Source organism: Staurois parvus, unplaced genomic scaffold (genome assembly GCF_062004578.1).
Source record: "Staurois parvus isolate SC_StPar_1 unplaced genomic scaffold, SC_StPar_1.0 ptg000141l, whole genome shotgun sequence".
NCBI classification, from domain to species: Eukaryota; Metazoa; Chordata; class Amphibia; order Anura; family Ranidae; genus Staurois; species Staurois parvus.
This window is the reverse complement of record NW_028317937.1, coordinates 1042438-1059877: the sequence shown is the minus strand read 5'-3', so window position 1 is coordinate 1059877 and position 17440 is coordinate 1042438. Positions and strand designations below refer to the sequence as shown.

General features: G+C 44.1%; 1 protein-coding gene across 1 annotated transcript in view; it reads left to right on the top strand.

The window, feature by feature from the left end:
* Positions 1-6204: 6204 nt before the first annotated feature.
* Positions 6205-17440, top strand: part of PLPPR3 (phospholipid phosphatase related 3) — a 58303-nt gene continuing 47067 nt past the window's right edge. Inside the window, exon 1 of the mRNA XM_089673570.1 lies at positions 6205-6237. The gene's annotated coding sequence lies outside the window, so the exon portion shown is untranslated. The remainder of the gene's footprint in view (positions 6238-17440) is intronic.

The following is a 17440-nucleotide window of genomic DNA, read 5'->3' as shown; positions in this document are numbered from 1 at the left end:
GGGGATGAATTACTATGGGGGATGAATTATTATATGGGGGATTAATTACTATGGGGGATGAATTACTATGGGGGATGAATTACTATATGGGGGATGAATTACTATATGGGGGATGAATTACTATATGGGGGATGAATTACTATGGGGGATGAATTACTATGGGGGATGAATTACTATATGGGGGATGAATTACTATATGGGGGATGAATTACTATAGGGGGGATGAATTACTATGGGGGATGAATTACTATATGGGGGATTAATTACTATGGGGGATGAATTACTATATGGGGGATGAATTACTATGGGGGATGAATTACTATATGGGGGATGAATTACTATGGGGGATGAATTACTATATGGGGGATGAATTACTATATGGGGGATTAATTACTATGGGGGTGAATTACTATATGGGGGATGAATTACTATGGGGGATGAATTACTATATGGGGGATTAATTACTATGGGGGATGAATTACTATGGGGGATGAATTACTATGGGGGATTAATTACTATGGGGGATGAATTACTATGGGGGATGAATTACTATGGGGGATGAATTACTATATGGGGAATTAATTACTATGGGGGATGAATTACTATATGGGGGATGAATTACTATGGGGGATGAATTACTATATGGGGGATGAATTACTATATGGGGGATTAATTACTATGGGGGATGAATTACTATGGGGGATGAATTACTATAGGGGGGATGAATTACTATAGGGGGGATGAATTACTATGGGGGATGAATTACTATATGGGGGATGAATTACTATGGGGGATGAATTACTATATGGGGGATGAATTACTATGGGGGATGAATTACTATGGGGGATGAATTACTATATGGGGGATATATTTTCACATCAAGGAACATATGATCAATAGACATAGCAGGTGTTTCACCATTTGGAGTTCTACTAAACATGTTGTCACCTAAACTGTCCACGTTATGAGTTGTGGACCCTGAATGGCATAATGAGGGAGTGCATGGCCGTGGTTCACAAGCATTAAAGGTCTCTTTTACTCACATATAGCTGGTGCATGGGCTGAATAGAGAAGGGAGCCCATTAGGCAGCACGTTTGTCTTAAATGAGTTTACGTCTGCTGGCATGTGAGCCCCACCTAAACATACTTCTCCAACTATGACCCAACCTAAATTTAAATGTTGTACATAAGGATTGTTATGGGGAACATTAATCTGCTCACGCACCCTGTGCACCATGAGAATATGTCTTCCTAACAAGAGGAGTATTTTGGCATTAGTGTCAATTGCAGGGATCTTATCTGTTAAGGATTTCAGGAGATGGAAAGGCTTTGTAATCTAAGGGGTTGGTATTTCTAACCTGTCATCTGGCATCTTGTCACATTCAATAAGAATGGAAAGTTATATGTGTGTTTTCCCATCAATAGACTGAACAGTGAAGTTAGATGCCCTATGCCCTGTTTTTACCACAGTACCTGAGCATGTTTTTAGTCTGTAAGAAAACATTCACCACTAATGTTAAACTCTGACTTGGCTAATGAGAGATTACTTTGTTCATCTAACACTGCATACATTTTGACAGAAGTGTTAGGATTGTTAGAGGGTATACAGTCACTAAACAAATCTAGGAACATGATCTGGGCCTCAAATAAAAAGTGTAAACCTCCTGCGCTACTAAGCCTATACTAAGAATATCAAATGAAACTGCCAACATCCAATCATATACCAGATGATAAATCAAATCATGAAAAAGGATATGATGTGGCGCTGCTACCTATGCATAAACCCTAAACCTGGAAAAATACACTCATAAACGCATGTAAATATCCACAATAAAACAAATAAAATGAATACACAAATAAAGCGATATTATAGTGCATGTGATAAATGCCAACTATATAAGTGAAAAGAGGAACATGCATAAGCTGATGATGCCTAAATGCAGTGAATGTGCATAGAAAACAAACCACATAACACTCACACCAATCTGGGCTGAATGTCCAATTTTCACGTGATTGTGAGTAATCCAATGATAGGACTACTATAGGTGCTCCAAATTTCTCAAAAAAATATACCCCACATAAAGTATCAAAACGCATGTACGTGTAACATATATACAAAATAAATCAACCCACTAAATCAATATGTGAAAAAACACATCACATTTTGTGCAAATACTCAATAAAACGATGAAAAACACAAATCAATATATCTACATGCATATAGTGCAAAAAATATATATCATGCCGTGCAGAACATACATACAGTATATAAAGCACACCCTAATATAACAAAAAATGTCCACGATGGATGCAATACACATAAAATATGAAATCTTGTGAACTTGAGTGATCTGTGCAGATGGTGACAAGAGGGTATCCACTAATGGAAAAAATGCACGCTCACCTCCCTGCGTTGACCCGTAATGGGTCACAACGCTATTAGGATCTCTATCACTGGATCCTTCATGTGTAAAGCTCCTCCATAACCGCGTCACTTTCTCCTGGATGACATCCCTCTTTCAGACTGGTATATGTAATGGCAGACCTCTTTCCCATAGTGTAGTAAGTATGGCCAGTAACTCTCATAGAATATACTGTAAGCAGAAGCTCCAAATAGTGTAATACTGCTTTTATTAATAAATGTACAGTGGGGATCGAAAGTTTGGGCACCCCAGCTAAAAATTTGTATTAATGTGCATAAAGAAGCCAAGGAAAGATGGAAAAATCTCCAAAAGGCATCAAATTATAGATTAGACATTCTTATAATATGTCAACAAAAGTTAGATTTTATTTCCATCATTTACACTTTCAAAATAACCGAAAACAAAAAAATGGCGTCTGCAAAAGTTTGGGAACCCTGCAGAGTTAATATCTTGTACTGCCCCCTTTGGCAAGTATCACAGCTTGTAAACACTTTTTGTAGCCAGCCAAGAGTCTTTCAATTCTTGTTTGAGGTATCTTTGCCCATTCTTCCTTACAAAAGTCTTCCAGTTCTTTGAGATTTCTGGGCTGTCTGTAACGCACTGCTTTTTTAAGGTCTATTCATAGATTTTCAATTATGTTGAGGTCAGGAGATTGTAAAGGCCATGGCAAAACCTTCAGTTTACGCCTCTTGATGTAATCCCCCGTGGATTTCGAGGTGTGTTTAGGATCATTATCCATTTGTAGAAGCCATCCTCTCTTTAACTTCAGCTTTTTCACAGATGGCATCAAGTTACCATCTAAAATTTGCTGAAATTTTATTGAATCCATTTTTCCTTCTACTTGTGAGATGTTCCCTGTGCCACTGGCTGCAACACAACCCCAAAGCATGATTGATCCAACCCCATGCTCAAAATAACAGAAAACAAAAAAATGGCATCTGCAAAAGTTTGGGCACCCTGCAGAATTTATAGCATGCACTGCCCCCTTTGCAAAGCTGAGACCTGCCAGTGTCATGGATTGTTCTCAATCATCATCTGGGAAGACCAGGTGATGTCAAGCTCAAAGGTTTTAAATGCCCAGACTCATCTGACCTTGCCCCAACAATCAGCACCATGGGTTCTTCTAAGCAGTTGTCTAGAAAACTGAAGCTGAAAATAGTTGACGCTCACAAAGCTGGAGAAGGCTATATGAAGATAGCAAAGCGTTTTCAGATGTCAATATCCTCTGTTCGGAATGTAATTAAGAAATGGCAGTCATCAGGAACAGTGGAAGTTAAAGCAAGATCTGGAAGACCAAGAAAAATATCAGACAGAACAGCTTGCAGGATTGTGAGAAAAACAATTCAAAACCCACGTTTGACTGCACGATCCCTCCAGAAAGATCTGGCAGACACTGGAGTTGTGGTACACTATTCTACTATAAAGAGATACTTGTACAAATATGGTCTTCATGGAAGAGTCATCAGAAGAAAACCTCTTCTACATCCTCACCACAAAAATCATCGTTTGAACTTTGCAAAAGAACATATAGACAAGCCTGATGCATTTTGGAAACAAGTTCTGTGGATCGATGAGGTTAAAATTGAACTTTTTGGCCGGAATGAGCAAAGGTACGTTTGGAGAAGAAGGGGCACAGAATTTAATGAAAAGAACCTCTGTCCAACTGTTAAGCATGGGGTTGGATCAATCATGCTTTGGGGTTGTGTTGCAGCCAGTGGCACAGGGAACATCTAACGAGTAAAAGGAAAAATGGATTCAATAAAATTTCAGCAAATTTTGGATGGTAACTTGATGCCATCTGTGAAAAAGCTGAAGTTAAAGAGAGGATGGCTTCTACAAATGGACAATGATCCTAAACACACCTCGAAATCCACGGGGGATTACATCAAGAGGCGTAAACTGAAGGTTTTGCCATCTCCTTTACAATCTCCTGACCTCAACATAATTGAAAATCTATGGATAGACCTTAAAAGAGCAGTGAGTTACAGACAGCCCAGAAATCTCAAAGAACTGGAAGACTTTTGTAAGGAAGAATGGGCAAAGATACCTCAAACAAGAATTGAAAGACTCTTGGCTGGCTACAAAAAGTGTTTACAAGCTGTGATACTTGCCAAAGGGGGCAGTACAAGATATTACCTCTGCAGGGTGCCCAAACTTTTGCAGATGCCATTTTTTTGTTTTCGGTTATTTTGAAAGTGTAAATGATGGAAATAAAATCTAACTTTTGTTGACATATTATAAGAATGTCTAATCTGTAATTTGATGCCTTTTGGAGATTTTTCCATCTTTCCTTGGCTTCTTTATGCACATTAATACAAATTTTTAGCTGGGGTGCCCAAACTTTCGATCCCCACTGTAGGTAACAGAAAGATATGCACTCACATGATCCTCCTTCTTATAAACAGATATTTCCCTTCACAATGGATGTAGCTGAATGGGTGCACAAAGATGGTGTCAGACTGGAAGTATGTCACCGCACGCTGTTTTATGCTGTTCACAAGAAGGAGGATTATGTGAGTGCATATCTTACTAATAAAAGCAGTATTACACTATTTGGAGCTTCTGCTTGTTTTCTATGAGAGTTACTGGCCATACTTACTACACTACGGGAAAGAGGTCTGCCATTCCTTTAGATTGTAAGCTCCACAAGCAGGGCCCTCCTATTCCTTCTGTACTGAAATGTATTGTAATTGTACTGTCTCCCTTATATTGTAAAGCGCTGCGCAAACTGTCGGCGCTACATAAATCCTGTATTATAATAATAATAATAATTACATATACCAGTCTGAAAGAGGGATGTCATCCAGGAGAAAGTGATGCGGTTATGGAGGAGCTTTACACATGAAGGATCCAGTGATAGAGATCCTAATAGCGTTGTGACCCATTACGGGTCAACGCAGGGAGGTGAGCGTGCATTTTTTCCATTAGTGGATGCCCTCTTGTCACCATCTGCACAGATCACTCAAGTTCACAAGATTTCATATTTTATGTGTATTGCATCCATCTTGGACATTTTTTGTTATATTAGGGTGTGCTTTATATACTGTATGTATGTTCTGCACGGCATGATATATATTTTTTGCACTATATGCATGTAGATATATTGATTTGTGTTTTTCATCGTTTTATTGAGTATTTGCACAAAATGTGATGTGTTTTTTCACATATTGATTTAGTGGGTTGATTTATTTTGTATATATGTTACACGTACATGCGTTTTGCTACTTTATGTGGGGTATATTTTTTTTGAGAAATTTGGGGCACCTATAGTAGTCCTATCATTGGATTACTCACAATCACGTGAAAATTGGACATTCAGTCCAGATTGGTGTGAATGTTATGTGGTTTGTTTTCTATGCACATGCACTGCGTTTAGGCATCATTATCAGCTTATGCATGTTCCTTTTTTCACTTATATAGTTGGCATTTATCACATGCACTATAATATCACTTTATTTGTGTATTCATTTTATTTGTTTTATTGTGGATATTTACATGCGTTTATGAGTGTATTTTTTCCAGTTTTAGGGTTTATGCATAGGTAGCAGCGCCACATCATTTCCTTTTTCATGATCTGGACCTCGTACCTTCTGCACATACCTCCGTACACTTAGATACAATAGTTGATGGAGTAGGTTCATCTTCCTCCCTGCCTTGCTCTTTGTTGGTTCCGAAGTCTGTATTACCCAGGGAGCTGGACCGGAATGCAGAGCTAATCACTACTACACTCTCTGCATCTTATATTGAGCTTGCAGTCTTTAGCAATGTGTTTGGTAGATGCACAACATCTGAAGCAGATAGCATTTTCTTTCAGGTAAGCTTTATGTTCATCAATGTGTTTGCTTCGACAATGGGTGTGTTTTTTTAAGGCTTGGGCATAAAATGTCTGAGTCCATGGACTTCTTTTTAGAGTTGTTAAGCTGTAAAGCTGCATCAGTGGCTGACACCTCTGTTTTTCTGACTGACACTGATGGTCTGTTGTCATGCTTTGATCCTAACTTCACATCGAGCATTTGAAGCTTTGGTCATTTATAGTCTTTGCTTGGTTGACAATAAACTTGGTGAAGAAAATGAATGGTGGGAAGGGGACGTGATGATCTTCCTTGTACCTAGAGCCTTGAGGAATCCACATATCTTGCAGACTGTACTGGAGCTTTTCAATTATTTGTTTAATCGTGCTGTGTCTAGAGATCACAGTCCTGGTAAGTGGCCTTCAATCTTAGCTGCATTGATCTCGAACAACATGTCACCAAGTTCTCTTAACTTTAGGTTGTCTTTGTTAGAGATTTTAGGGAAGTCTTCCAGTTTCTGCAACACAGCGTTCTCAATAGCATCAGGGCTGGTATAACAGTCCTCTAATCTCTGCCACACCATTTTAACCCCAGCAGTTGAATCATGAAAGTGTACATACCTGATTCTCTTGGCCTGTCGAGATGACTCCTCTCTAGCTGTAAGTTGAGATCTCTAATAATGCCTTGGAAAGATACACTATATTGCCAAAAGTAATGGGACGCCTGCTTTTACACGCACATGAACTTTAATGGCATCCCAGTCTTAGTCCGTAGAGTTCAGTATTGAGTTGGCCGACCCTTTGCAGCTGTAACAGCTTCATCTCTTCAGGAAATGCCCTCCACAAGGTTTAGGAGAGTGTCTACAGGAATGTTTGACCATTCTTCCAGAAGCGCATTTGTGAGGTCAGGCACTGATGTCTGACGAGAAGGCCTGGCTCGCAATCTTCGCTCTAATTCATCCCAAAGGTGTCCTACTGGGTTGAGGTCAGGACTCTGCAGGCCAATCAAGTTTCTCCACCTCAAACTCACTCTCCATGTCTTTATGGACCTTGCATTGTGCACTGGTGCGCAGTCATGTTGGAAAAGGAAGGGGCTGTACCCAAACTGTTCCCACAAAGTTGGGAGCATGAAATTGTCAAAAATGTCTTGGTATGCTGACGCCTTAAGAGTTCCCTTCACTGGAACTAATGGGCCAAGCAAACCCCTGAAAAACAACTCAACACCATAATCCCCCTCCACCAAACTTTACACTTGGCACAATGCAGTCAGGCAAGTACCATTCTCCTGGCAACTGCTCAACCTAGCCACATCCATCGGATTGCCAGACAAAGAAGCGTGATTCGTCACTCCAGAGAACATGTCTCCACTGCTCTAGAGTCCAGTGGTGGCATGCTTTACACCACTGCATCTGACGCTTTGCATTGTACTTGGTGATGTAAGGCTTGGATGCAGCTGCTCAGCCATGGAAGCCCATTCTGTGAAGTTCTCTACGCACTGTTGTTGTGCCATACAAAGTGTGGAGGTCTTTAGCTATTGACTGTGCAGAGAGTTTCCAACTTCTACACACTGTGCGCTCTGTCATTTTACGTAGCCTACCACTTCGTGGCTGAGTTGCTGTTGTTTCCGGTTGCTTCCACTTTGTTATAATACCACTAACAGCTGACAACAGTTGGAATATTTAGTAGCAAGGAAAATTCACGGATGGACTTATTGCACAGCTGGCAATCTTTCATGGTACCACGCTTGAATTCACTGAGCTCCTGAGAGTGACCCATTCTTTCACAAATGTAGCAACAGTCTGAATGCCTAGGTGCTTGATTGTATACTCCTGTGGCCATGGAGGTGATTGTAACACCTGAATCCAATGGTTTGGAAGGGTGTCCCAATACTTTTGGCAATATAGTGTATCTTCCATGCCCAATTGTTCTTGGGGCAATCCTCAAATGTTGGTAGCCCAGTGCTCCCTAATTCATGCCAAATTAGGTGCTTTGCTAGGTCATTTGTCCCTGAGGATTCTAACGGGCCATTTCCAAAGGAGGATACATGATAACCCATCTCCCGTGATGAATGCTGATGGTTAACATTGTCTTTGCTTTTTTGAACAAATACCCGTGGCACTGGGACAGTTTCAGAGTTAATGTGGAAAGCAGGGAACAGTACAGGCATATCTGGAGAAGGCTGTCGGTATCTCAAGTCAGGAAACTGTGGGAATGTGTGGGAGATAGGCTTGATAGAAGCATACTCTGTCATAACTTTGTCTGGAGCATGGTTCTGTACATATTCCTTTGCACTGAATTGTGAGTTGCAATTTCCTCAAGATCTTGGAGAGGATCTCCTTCCGAATCAATCGCAGTTTCAAATACCACTGCTGCTGCCCTTTGAGTCTGCAGCACATGCATACTAGCTTCTAGCTCTGCTTTTTGCCTCAAGGAGTTGGCTTTCTATCTCAAAGAGTTGACTTCTACCTCTGCTTTCTGCCTCAAGTCAGCTTCTTTTTCAGAGTATAAGGCCTCCGTTCATTATGCTTCTGCCTTTGCTCTTGTTCTGAGGCCTGCAGAACTTACTGATGATCTGCTGCAATGCACTGAATATCTGGAGCCAGACATGTGAGACCTGGTCTCTGAAGTTTATTGTGGAATATCCACATTCCTATCTTGATCCATGATTTATGAATTAAAGTGGAGTACAGCCCCAAGGACAGTTCTCGTGGATTCTTTCACTTTCAAATTAAACTTCTTTATCTCCACCTGTATAGGTATGCTTTTTTACTGTGAAGCTGCTTTATTTTTACCTGTAATACATATGCCTTTTTACTGTTCTGTTCTACTAATGGTTAGCCATCAGCCAACTAACAAAACTGACAGAAGCAGCATTGTGTTTCATTCCAAAACTGAATTTACTTCTGTGAAGTGTTCTGTAAAACTGCAATACAATTGCAACTGAAGTTACAATATGCTTATATACATGTCTCCCATAAATGCATACAATGAACACATTTCTTGCAAATAGGTGCCTACAAATCACATTTGATACATTTAAATGTGATCTGGATATATGTGTGACTTTAGCAAACACAATTAAACTTACAGGTATATGTGCATAAAAGGGAGAATGAAGGAGACCTTCACTAGTGTTCTTCAGGTAGCTAAAATTACTGCAGTGGTAGATGGCAAATCTTTATTAACAAGACACTTCCTTTTCTTGTTAAAATGAATAATAAAACAGGTGCAGTTGCAATGAACACCCAATGGATGGCTCCCCACTCAATACATTATACAGAACACTTCCCCCTCTGAAAACTGACCCTTTTCTTCCCCTTTAGCCCTGAAGTATTTAATACTTTCTATGTTTTAATATTCACCTTTTTCAAACTACTTAGGCTGGTCACATGATGCTGCAGTGTCCTTTTCACCAATACAGGCAAAAATACACTGTGAATAAGGGGAGCTATGGTGACACTGCACTCAGTATATGTGCTTAATCTTCTGGTTTCAGTGATGCTGGGTGTCAAAAAACCTGTAAGACTTGAGGACATTACAGTATTGTAACTTTACAAGCTTGAGTTAGCCAGCAAGGTGTATTGCTTACATTACAGTCATATAAAAATGGTACATAAACTTTAAAGACCAAATCTATGATGAAAAATATGAACCCTTGCAGTGGGTCATTAGGAATGTTGAATTCTGAGATACAACAGTACCCTGGAGCACATGAGAACGCAATAGAATAGTGGCAGATAGTGTCATATTAGGCTGTCATTTTAGTGCCATATCAGATTGTAAGTAAGTGCTGCAAAGCCAAGCTGCAAATAACAGGTGTATTTTGGTGACCTCCATAGCAAATTTGGGGGTTATATTCAGGGGCGGCACCAGGTGGGTGCTTGGGGGTGCCAAAGCACCCCCAAAAAATCTTCAAGCACCTCCAAAATTTCCATTAAGCTTTTAAAATAATTTTCACAATTTTTTAAAATAATCTCATACCTGCTTTTAATGCTTTCTGCAAGGAGGCTGGGGACTCTTTTCTGAAGTGGAAGCCAATAATGTTTAGCCAGACCTGACAGGCAAGGATGGACTGATCCAGTGCTGTGTAGAGGTGCTAGGTTATAAAACCATTGGTGACAAGTGGCGCCTCTGCATTTTACGCACAAAAGAAGAATGGTACAGAAGGAAGCAGCCCAGCGAGTGAACCCAGCCCAGTGCCCCAAGAAGTTATGCTAAGGAGAGAGGAGAACTGCTTTGTAAATGTGTTTCCTTATATGGCGGTTGGTTGGTGGAGGGAGGGAGCAAAGCAGAGCTGCTGGGCTGACTGAGTCTGCCAGCAGAAGACCCGGGGGGGAGGATCTTGTCGTTCCAGCCCAGGCCAGACCCAAAGAGTTCCGCCCCTTGAAGACGTCGTGTGACGAAATGCGTAGGGCGTGGCCTAACGGATGTGACGTCAGGACGTTCCTCGGAGCTGTCGGCTGTGAGATCACGGTCTGCGAGGTCTGTCCCTGTCTTCTTTAGTGGATGTTTCAGATGCTGTTCATGCTGGTGTCGGTTGAGACACCATTTTTGTGAGTTTATACTGGCTACGTTAATAAAGTATTAATGGTTTTAAACGTGCTGCACCATTACATTTCTTCTGATTCCTCGAGCATTACCACTATTTATGGAGAAAATGATGACCACTTGCTATAAGGCTGTTCCATTTGTGCTGATTGGCTGATTGCAGTTTACTGCTCCCAAACTACGGATATCCCTGCAGATCATCGCTCACAGAGCAATTGCTATTATGCTGATTTATAATTTTATAATATATAGCTCTGGTGAGTGTATTCATTTCATTCGGTGGTGGATTTGTGCACAGTTTTTTTCACACAAGATCATTGTATTTATTTATTATCACTCTGAATGGTGGTTGGACTTTATTATTATAGACATTATTTTGTGTTTATTTATTTGTGATTTCATTTAGCGCACTTCTTTATTACTTTAATACAGACCCAAAGAGGAAGGATTAGGATTATTCATCTTGCCAAAATTAATAGCCTGCATGGTGGTGGCACCAGCCATGGATGGGGCGATCAAAGGGTTAACTGTGTGCTGTTTTACTATGTGGGCTGTGTGTGTGTTTCACTGTAAGCACACTGCTTTGTATGGCTCTGTTATGCACGGGACCCTGCAATTGACAGCAGAGGCCACGAATGGCGGCGCGGGTCGGGGAGCTCGCGCCCCCTACCCGAAACTGCAAAATCACGTATATATACGTGATTTTGTGCACCCATGCCGCCCTGTAGCAGTATTTCTGCTATACGGTGGCGCGGAAGCAGTTAAGGAGCACTTCATCCAAGTCCCCTTGGATGAATCTATTCAGACCACAGCTGGAAAATACCAACCCACCTGGCTGTCTTGAAGAGTATCCTAGAGCAAGGGATTCCAGAACAGTCCTGTTCCAAGGAGAACTTGCTGGGAATTGCACCTGGCATCCCTCTCCCTTGTGGGCCCTGGAGGTGTAGAAGTACTCACACTGTCCTGTGTATCCTGCAGCTGTGGATAAAACTGCTTTCAGGCTTTTTGCTTGGCTAGTTTTCTCTGCATGCTAAGCAGGCTGTCCTTTTCCATTAGACTGTGGGTTAGTGAAGCTTTCTCTTTCAAATTCTTTTCCTTCCTTCCTTCAGGCTCCATCCTGGAGGCAGAGCCCCCCTTCCCTGTGGTCCCCTCCCAGGCCACACAACAACTCAGCAATCCATCTTCCACCTGACCCTCTGCTGACCAGGCTCTCTCATGTTTAAGGGCTGGCCCAGCCACCCTGCCAGGCCTTCTGCCTGACCTAAAGTAACCCATCAGACATGCTCACTTTACTACTGTGAGCCAAACTAAATTTAGCTCTCTAGCACCCCTAGAGGGTGCTACATATAGAATGTAGGGGTAACGGGTTACCACAGATTATAGGAGGCAATGGAGGAAATGCAAGTATTTTATTTATTTTTTTGGTTAAACTTTTATTATTTACATGTTTACATATTTTAAATACTTTTTATTTTTTTAATTTTACATTTTTATTTTACCTTGTAAGGCCATCACTGCTCTGGTGAAGTAAACACAGACCAGGACTGCAATGTTGTAACTAAAACATTTACAACAAAGGATATCATTAATGACCGGGCATCTAGGATGTACCACTGGCTGGAGCTGACCCAATGTCCAGTCAGGGTACTGGCCTACCATGCTGCAAGTGTCATGTCAGAGAAGACCTTCAGAGCAGAGATAAAGAATATGACTTTTTAAAAGGAGTCAGGCCTGAATAAGAGAGGACTACAAAACACCCACTGTGGAAGTTAGTTATAAAAGCAATAATTTTTTTTTATATGTAGCATTAACCCACTGGTTTTGGGTTCCCCTTTACCTCCTGCACAGCCAGGCAACACGCATTTTCCAGACACAAGAAATAGTCTATGGGCTTGGTTTTTATGATTTATTAGGGAATTTAGCTTGAATAGTGTAAAGCGGTTATGGGATGCCCAACTTGATTGAAGAACAGCAAACAAGGACAATTTCCTTCTCTACACTACTACAAAAATGGCAGAAATCTGACTGTGTTCCAGTCGGAATTATAACAGTCTTTAGCAAAGTGACAGCCTGCAGGATCTCTGAGCCCCTTCAGTGGATTTTTAGCAAAATTCCAACTTGAAGGAGCTCTTAGTTCCCTAAGTGAACAAAATGCCAGCCCACCTGGCTACGGTATCTGATCCCAGGACAAGGGATTGGGTATGAACTGTCCCCTGAAGACTTGCCAAGAACTTGCATCCAGCAGAATTCTCTATTATAGGCCCTAGGGGTGTAGCAATACTCACACCGTCCTTGTCCTGCAGCTGTGGATATAACTGCTTTCAGGCCTTCCATTGGGCTGGTTAATTTCCAAGCTATGCAGGCTGTCCTTCCCCGATAGACTGCAGGGCAGTGGCGCTAACTCCTTCAGCTTTCCTCCATCCTCCAGTCTGGAGGCAGAATCCCCCTTCTCCAGGGCCCCTTCCCAGGCTGCACAGCAGCAGTCCTCAGTACTTCATCTTCCACCTGACTCCCCTGCTAGCCAGGCTCTGTTATATTTATAGGCTAGTCTGCCGCACTGCCAGGCCTCCTGCCTGGGGTTGGTCAGACTTCCAGAAATATACAGATCAGCCCCTCCTCACCTCTGCCTACTGACGTCTAGAAGCCTCTCCAAGCTTCTAGAGCAGAGAGAGTGTCAGGATCTGCCGCGGCGTGTGGCTCGGCGCAGCCGCAGTGTGCTGATTTGCACTGGTGTCCGGGCACTAGGTCCTGGGCTGCCACGACGACGGGGGAACTTGCGCATGCGCACTCAGGACTGCGGGCGCGCACCTGGCACCGATGACAGTGCAGGGCGCGGTATTTAAATCCGCTCTGCACTGACAGTGGTTGCCGTATGGTCTTATCTGCTTGTTCTTGCTCCTGTAAACCTGTTGATTGATTGTTGCCGACACTGATTGATCCGGACCGTGCTGTCTTCTCCTGCCCTGACCCCTGGCTTGCCTGACCTCTCTTTGGATGCCCCCCATTGGATCTGACCTCCCGTTACTGACCCGGCGAGTGACCCGACTATTCTTTGCCTGCTGCCTTGTACCGCGTTGTCCCCATGGTTACCGACCCGGCCTGTCTGACCACGCTTCTACTCAGCCATCCATCCGTCCTGCACGGACCCATCCGCCTCTTTACGTCAGGCTCTTATCCAGCAGATACCTCAGGCGGATCCCTCTACCACGGATGGGTGTACTCAGGGGCCGCGACCTGGTCTCTGTCTGCTCCAAGTCCATCCCCACCATCAGGGGCCCTGGTGAACAAGCAGACTGGGACTTAGACTCCACGGTCTGGGGAATCCTATTCCGTGGGTTGCTAGAGGTACCGCCAGGCGGTGCATTACAGAACCATACGGCCATGACAGAGCCTGGAAGAGGACCATCCCCACTAGAGGACATATGTTAGCACCTGGCGGCTCTGACCCAAGCCGTCAAAGCGCTGCAGGAGGGATACACGCATCTCGAGAACCGCATCCAGACGCTAGCCGCACCTGCCGCTACACCTCAAAATCCAGCTACTCCTGCTCCGGCCGGAGAATCTTCGGAGCCACCTACCGGAGCAGTAGCCGCATTGCCTCCTCCGGAACCCTGCATTCCGTTGCCAGAACATTTCAGCAGAGATCGAGCAAAATTCAGGGCCTTCCAGAACCAGTGCCTGCTTTATTTCAGCCTGCAGCCAGGAACGTTTTCCACAGAATCAGTTAAGGTGGGATTCATCGTGTCTCTGCTCCAGGACGAACCCCAGGGCTGGGCTCACTCACTAATGGAAACCAAAATTCCCACCTAGAGACGGTAACTGACTTCTTTGAAGCAATGGCAGTTTTATATGATGACCCGCAGCGGGCAGCCTCCGCAGGAACAGCCCTGTACTCTCTCAGACAATGCCACCGGGCAGCGGAGGAGTATGCTTCGGAGTTCAGACGATGGATGGGGGATACCCGGTGGAATGATGCCGCATTATGCCATCAGTTCCGCATGGGGCTGTCCGAGGCTCTTAAGAATTAGTTAGCTCAGGTGGGCCTACCCGATTCCTTGGAGAATCTCATTACCTTGGCCATCCAAATTGACCGCAGACTGCGGGAACGCAGGTTGGAGAGGACCAGCCAGGGTCAGAGATCTACATGGGTACCCCCTCGGGCCCCAGTCCAACCTCTGCCAGGGGGAAACCGGAACTTGGAGTCTGATGATGCCCCCGAGCCCATGCAGCTTGGATTGGCACGGCCATCATTGTCGGCCGAGGAACGCCAGAGAAGACTGGCAAATAATCTCTGTCTTTACTGTGGAGAAGCTGGTCATATGGTGCGCTCCTGCCCAGCGAAACTGAGTAAGTCTGCTTCCGTTTTTTCTTCTGTATCCTCTGAATGCTCTAACCATTCCAATTACTTAGCCATAACCGTTTCCTTTCAGCTTCCAGGAAGAACCGTGTCAGCAACAGCAATAATTGATTCCGGAGCATGCAGTTGTTTTGTTAATTTAGATTTTGCCAACCAACAGAAAATCCCCCTCCAGACCAGGGAACGTGGGCTTAACATCTTTTTGGCTGACGGATCACGTATCAAGTCAGGGTTGGTAGACCGGGAGACTCCCCCTATCTGCACTACAGTAGCTGACCACCATTGGGAGTTCCTCCCCCTGGACGCTATAGCCTCCCCTCTTTTCCCAGTCATTTTGGGGCTCCCTTGGTTGCGGGCCCACAACCCCCAGATTGATTTGGAAACCGGGTCCATTCAGTTCCAATCCCCGTATTGCCGGGAACACTGCTACGCCCCGACCTCTGCGGCTCCCCAGTCCCTCCTATGTATGGACGGAGATGCCAACCTAATTCAAGCCATCCCTCCGGCCTACCACAGTTTCCTTGACGTGTTTAGTAAGCAAGGGGCAGACATCCTTCCCCCACAACAAACAGATGACTGTCCCATTGACCTCCTACCTGGTTCTGGGATTCTGTTCGGTCGGATATTCCCCCTATCTGAGCGGGAATTGGGGGTGCTCAAAGAATACATTGATGAGAACCTCCAAAAGGGGTTCATCCGCCCCTCCACGTCACCAGCCGGGGCTGGAATCTTTTTTGTCGAAAAAAAAAGACAAGTCCCTGCAGCCCTGTATCGATTATCGCGATTTGAACAAAATCACTATAAAGAATCGTTACCCACTTCCTCTGGTTCCAGAACTTTTCCAAAGCTTGAAGTCAGCAGTAATATTTACGAAACTAGATTTGAGGGGTGCGTATAACCTGGTCCGCTTAAGGGAGGGGGATGAGTGGAAAACTGCGTTTCGTACTAGATTTGGGCACTTTGAATATTTAGTCATGCCGTTCGGACTTTGCAATGCCCCAGCCACGTTCCAACATTTTATAAACAATGTATTTCGAGACTACCTTGATATCTTCGTGGTCATTTATTTAGATGACATATTGATTTTCTCTCCCTCCCTTGAAGCTCATAGGGGTCATGTCAAAAGTGTGTTAGAACGTCTACGCCAACAGGGGTTGTATGCTAAAGCCGACAAGTGCAGCTTCGAGCAGCGCAGTATTGCGTTCCTGGGGCTGATCATCTCCACCACGGGGGGGTTGCGATGGATCCGCAGAAGGTCTCGGCAATCTTGGAATCTTGGATTGGCCAGTACCCGCGGACAAGAATTTCTATAGGAAGTTCATCAGGAACTTCTCGGGTCTGGTGTCTCCCATTACCCAGCTCACCAAACAGGGGGTCCGTTTCAGGTGGACACCTGAGGCTCAAACAGCATTTGAAACCCTGAAGGGATTATTCACCACAGCTCCTATTTTTAGTCACCCAGATTCCTCCCTGCCATATGTCTTGGAAGTCGGTGCTTCGGAAAACGCAGTGGGGGCCATCCTGTCCCAGAGAAAAGGCATCAGGGAGCTCTTGCACCCAGTGGCGTTCTTCTCAAGGAAACTTACGCCAGCGGAAAGGAATTATGATATTGGTGACTGAGAACTTTTGGCCATCAAGACCGCACTGGAGGAATGAAGATACTTGCTAGAAGGGGCCACGCATCCAATTTTGATCTTTACTGATCACAAGAATTTGGAATACTTAAGGACAGCCAAACGCTTGAGACCACGCCAAGCGAAATGGACACTCTTTTTCTCCCAGTTCGTATTCCATAATACATATAGGCCTGGGTCCAAGAACACAAAGCCCGACGCCCTCTCGCGCATGTTTGAAGATCCAGAAGAGGTCCCCAAACCAGACGCTATCTTGTCCTCTGGGAACTTTCTTGCCCTCCAAACCGAGCTACGCTCTAGGCTACAGAGTGCATCCGTAGGAATGCCAAGCTCACCTGGGGATTCCCTACAGAGCAAGGAGGGGCTCTTATGGAAGGAAAGGCTAATCGCAGTACCCGAGGAGGTCCAAACCTTAGTTCTGGGACACTGCCATGACCATCCGCTGGCAGGCCATTTTGGAATGGCAAAAACTCTAGAATTACTCCAGCGCACATTCTGGTGGCCAAGCATGGCCAAGGATTGCGAGCTTTACATTAAGACCTGCGCCACCTGTCAGAGGAACAAGCCCACCAGAAGCAAGGCCTGGAGTTTACTACGTCCACTGCCTATACCTGATTGTCTGTGGCAAATGATTTCAATCGACTTTATAGTCGAGCTTCCTTCATCTCAAGACCATACCGCAATCTTC